This window comes from Rattus norvegicus, chromosome 1 (genome assembly GCF_021556685.1).
Source record: "Rattus norvegicus strain SHRSP/BbbUtx chromosome 1, alternate assembly SHRSP_T2T, whole genome shotgun sequence".
Classification (NCBI taxonomy): domain Eukaryota; kingdom Metazoa; phylum Chordata; class Mammalia; order Rodentia; family Muridae; genus Rattus; species Rattus norvegicus.
The window spans coordinates 70,367,942-70,373,529 of NC_141534.1; positions in this window are offsets into that span (position 1 = coordinate 70,367,942).

Here is a 5,588-nt window from a genome sequence, read left to right on the forward strand (position 1 = left end):
TTTTCCTGTGTATGGAAAGGAGAGTGAAGAGGTAATAACTGTAGAAACCACTATTTTAATTGAAGTGAGATTTACCAGCTCTTGTCATTGCCTGCCTGCCTTACCTCTCCAAACATATCTATGGAATGACCATGGTCTTTAGTATCAGTGGTAAGCAAAGAGACAGTTTTAGGCTAAGTCACTCATTCAGTGGGCAAAACAGAAAATCTCATCCACAGTAACTGCTCAGAGCTGTGAGCAGGCACCTGTCACAGCTCTAGCTTGTTAAAGTCACTGAAAATATACTATATAAATCAACCTTTAGAGGCCAGAAGTACAGCTGGAAAGATGACTTCAATGTTAATAGCACTCGCCATTGGATTTTGCTCAAGTACCCATATCAGATGGCTCACAGCCACCTGTAACTCCAGCTTCAAGATGGCTCCAGTGCCCTCCTCTGGCCTTTGGAGGCAATATACCTGCATCCATACACACACATAAATAAAAATATTAAAGGCCAGAAACAGAAGAAATCACAATAATGTCAACATGGTTTCTGGGCATTGGTCCAATCCAGCTGATTTCTTTATTCACCAGAAAAGATCCAACATTAGTGATCCTGAATAATACATACAAGCAACAGACCATCCTAAGAATTCAAGGTTTGTTGAGGATGGTTAGATTGGCCACAGCCCTAGGAAAAGGGGCCTGTGAAGCTTTTGTTTTCTAGTCTGACAGTTTTCCTTTGAATGGCTAAGTCTGAGGTAATCAAATAGATTTCACATTGGCAAATATGTCAATTATGGAATCAAATAATTTACATATTCAATCTACTGTCACAAATAGATGAATTATCTTCATAGACTCATAGTGGTGCTCAGTGAGACAGAGAAGAACAAAGAAATGGTAGGCCAGTGAGATGACTCAGCAGGTAAATATGCCTGCTGCCAAGGGAAAGTTTAAATGAATGTTTTTGTATGTGTCTATACTAAGATCTACTCAATTTTCTGGGTTTCTGTGTATTAGTGCAGTACTTGTGGAGGACTGAAGATGATATCAGATCCCTAGGAGTTGGAGTTACAGGTAATTGAGAGCCATTAAATATAGTAGGTTCTAGGGACTGAACTCAAGTCCCATGGAAGAACAAAAAGCTCTCTTAAACATTAAGCCATCCATCCAGACCCCACACATGCACATCCTATATGTTCAGCATTACACTCACTCACTGATATTGTCCTTTTTCTCATTCATATGCCCACCCACTATCTCCTTTTATTCTTTGGACACATTCATTTCTATTTTCCTGTTTATCAATACACAAATTTATGTATACATCATGGGCTGGCTGGTGGGATCAGGCCATGACCAGGCCTTGACAATCTTTGCATAGTTCTCAAACCTCCATGGAGAAAAGTGACTTATTTCAGTTCTCTATATGCACTTGTTTGTTTACATGTGCCCCTATGTTTGCTTATAATAAATAAAATGCACTCTTAAAGAAGTATGAGGCTGAAGAGATGGCTCAGCAGTTATGAACACATATTGCTCTTCCAGATTTCTGCATACCCACAATGGGCATCTCACAATCACCTGGAACTCTGGCTCCAGGTAATCCAACGCTCTTTGTTCATCCTCTTTGGGCACCCACATAACATGCTAATAGATAAATATAAACAAGGCCACAAATACACATAAACATTTTTAAATAATTGAAAATTTTAAGTCCAGGAACCACAAATGAAATCGGCTTTGATTGACTTAACATGCATGTCTCGTGTGCCTCCATTTCTCTAAAAATGGCAACTTTATTCTCATGATGGCTGGAAAATATTCTACTAACTCTGTATACATTGACCATACCAATTATTCTGTTTCTGGACACTTCTGTTGCTTCCATAGTTTAGCTGTTTTGAATAGTACCATAATGAATGTTGGAATGGAGCACATAGGAGGGAAACTTAAGAATGGACCTCACTATTCCCTTTGTTTAGGGTGTAGGAATCTGCTTACAGACTGGACAGCTGTGACCTCATACCTTTCAGCTGCTACATTCTGACTTCAGCCCTTTCCAGAAACAGGAACTTGAGTCACCTGTGCCTGTCAAACAACAGCCTGGGGACTAAAAAATTGCAGCAGCTGTGTAGGTTCCTGAGGAATCCAGAATGTGCTCTCTAGCAGCTGATGTGAGTCTGGTTCCTTTCTTTGGGAAGCCATCAGAGCTTTCAGACTAATAGGTGTGTGTGTTCCATAAGGGAAAGATGGGCTGGGTAGGTTGTATGGAGGGTTTAGAGTGATAAGGTAAGGGGTAAAGTAGGAGCAGCTTTCTCCAGTGTATTGGATACTTTTCTTTTATGTAACACCCTAATAAAAAGTAACTTAAAGAAGAAATGGGGCTGTTTTAGCATGGTTCCAGAGAGATAGATTCTAGCTCAATGGGGAAGGCTTGGCAGCAGTCAGGTAAAACAAAATGGCAGGAGCAGGAAGCTGCTGAACAGATTTTTAATACATGTAGGAAGCAGAGAGAACGGGTAGTGAATGAGGCTATAACCCTCACGGCCCACTCCTAGCCTCGTGCTTCCTCCAGTCAAGCTCCACCTCTAATGGTTCCACAACCTTCCTATGGTCACCATCAACTGGGAACAAAGTGTTTAAACACAGGAGCCTCAGAGACCACTCTTAGTATGCTTAGGTCTCCTGTTCTTTGACCCTCATTAGTATGAAACCTTTTTGTTATCACTACCTGTGTATATTTTGAAGATGATTCTAGTCTTTATAACATTATTATCTCTATATAGGGATGAGTATCAATGAAAAAGCACACACAAGTAGGCCGGGGAGTGGGAGGGATGCAACTTTTGCCAGAGTTGGTTCTCTTCTTCAACCATAGAGTCCCAGGGATCAACTCAAATCATTAGACTTGGCTGTAAGCCCCTTTTCCCACCAATGCCATTTTACCAGCCCTAAAGATTCTTTCCAAACACAACCTTTGCTTTTTAATTTGCTTGTGTATATTTGTGGGGAGAAGCAGTTTAGAGGATGTATATGTGTATTCAAGTGTGTACGAGTACAGGTGTGTGTGCACATGCATGCAGAGGCCAAAGATTGTTGTTGATGTGTGTCTTCAGTCACTCTCTGTCTACAGTCTGGCTTGACCCTGCCCTGTTAATTCAGCTACACTAGCTAGCTCAATGTATCTATCTCTTCCTTGAACCCACTGAGATGAAAGGAGGGTCCCCAAGTCTGACCTGCATGTCTATGGATTCCTGGGATGTGAACTCTGGTCCTCATGCAAACAACTTTACACAATGATATTAAGTTTTGTGGTGTTTTTTAAAAATATAAGATGGGGTACTTTCAAATCGCCTACACACATTTCCCAGCACACTCTACGTCTTGCTTCTAATAACGTAGAAAAGTACATATGGTATGTAGTCATTATATTCTGTTACTGAATATGAACCAAAAAATTGCTTTACATGTTCATTTCGAGCACAGTGTTTTTTGTCTTTGTTTTTGTTTTTGTTTTTAATTTTTTATGCAGATATTGTTGTATGTACAGATGTAGAACCTGTGCCTGTGGGTAACCATCTATGCTGAGCCCCATCCACCTCTGTTTCCGTGCTTTGCTCAATTCTTGGAAATCTTATCTTTCTGTCTGTGTTTTCTTGGAGTGGAAAAGGGTTCCTTCAAATATAGTTGAGCTACATTCCCTAAGTATCCTTGAGTGACCACTCCAAAACTGCCACTCCTGGTATCACGAGTTTTTTTGGTTTTGTTTTTTTGTTTTTTTGTTTGTTTGTTTGTTTTGAATTCCTGGGGTTTTTGACTATACTCTCATCAGCCATTCAACTCTCAGAGTTTGTGTTTTTTCCATGGAGCAATGCTTTCCTTATGGTCTACTGTTGATCCAGTGCCACTGTGGCTTGTGCCTAGACAACTGTTATCTAGCAAATCCCTGAGACATCCTAGCCTCGTGGTGCTTAGCAATACTGCATGTAACTTTCTAGTCAGGGTGTTCATGTGTCCAGGAGGGGGTGAGAACAGACATGTGCATGCTACACAGAGGACAGCCTTGGGTGTTGAGTCTCACCTAGCACATTCTTGAGCAGGGTCTCTATGTTGTTATCCACTGCATATGTCTGACTAGCCAAATGGGCAGGTGCTAGTCAAGGGGGAAACTCTGCTTCAAAGTAAGCAAACAGTGGAGATCCATCAAGGAAGACACCAGCAGCTAACCCTCTAGCATCTAGACATTCCCAGCTGTCATTAGTGGTGCAAGGATTGCAGATGTGTGCTGGACTCTAGGGATCCAGACACACAGGTCCTTAAAATTATGTAACAGGCACTCTACCCACTGACCCATTCCTCTAGCCTGAGATTCCTGATATCTTGATCTTATGAAGCCTCATGAGGCTCATGATCTTTTGAGAGGAATGACTCTTCAAAGGCCTCCACACACATGCACACATGGACACATACTTATAAAAAGATTTCTTTTTAGGAGACTGCAGTTGACTCAGGGCTAAGACCACAGATACATGGCCTTGGAGGCTCCTTGGAATACCATTTGTGCAGGCCACAGTGAGAAGACATTCTCCTTGCGTGCTGTAAGACAATAGTTCCATGGAAATGTTTTAAAAAGTAAGTTATACTCAACCATAAATCTTATGTCTGACAAAGAATTAGATTCTTGTTAACTTAGATTAACACAATCAGCTTATTCTGGTTGGGAACATCATGGGGGTGGTGTTCTTTTTGGTCATTCCCTTTGAACAAGTAGTCCACCAATAGCTTCTTGTTAGTAAAATATATGATATGAGGCAGGTGGTAAGGAACTCCCAATCAAGCTTGATGACCTAAGTTCAATCTCCAGGACCTACATAGTGGAAAGAAGGAGAGGACTGACTCTTACAAGTTGTCTTCTGATGTGCCTACACACTGTGATGTGTCCTTGATGATACTCATACTGTCATTTGAAAACACAGACATGTGGAACACATGTCCACATAATCCAGAATGTTAAAGAACATGAGTTTAGCTGGATGGGATGTTGCTTTCTGGTAAAGACAATATTCAGAACATGGAGGTAGGAATTCATCCTTATTGAAAGACTGAGCTCCCAGGGAACCTAGCCTACCCTACCAAAAGTATAAAAATAGGGGATGGCAAGATGGCCCAGTAGGTAAAAGCAATTGTGCCAAGCTTGACAATTGGAATTTGGTCCCTGACACCTGCACAGTGGATGGAGAGAACCAACTTGAACAAATTATCCTCTGACCTTCCTTCATACACCTTAGCATAAATCCAATCCCACACTGCACAAGAAAATAAAGTGTAACTTTTTTCATCCCATTAAAAATACAGAAGAGGCTGGAGAGATGGCTCAGGGATTAAGAGCACTGACTGCTCTTCCAAAGTCCTCAGTTCAAATCCCAGTAACCACATTGTGGCTCACAACCATCTGTAATGAGATCAGATGCCCTCTTCTGGTGTGTCTGAAGACAGCTACTATATACATATATTTTATAAGATTATTAATAATATATATTATTTATAAGATTATTAACAATATATATAATTTATAAGATTATTAACAATATATATTATTT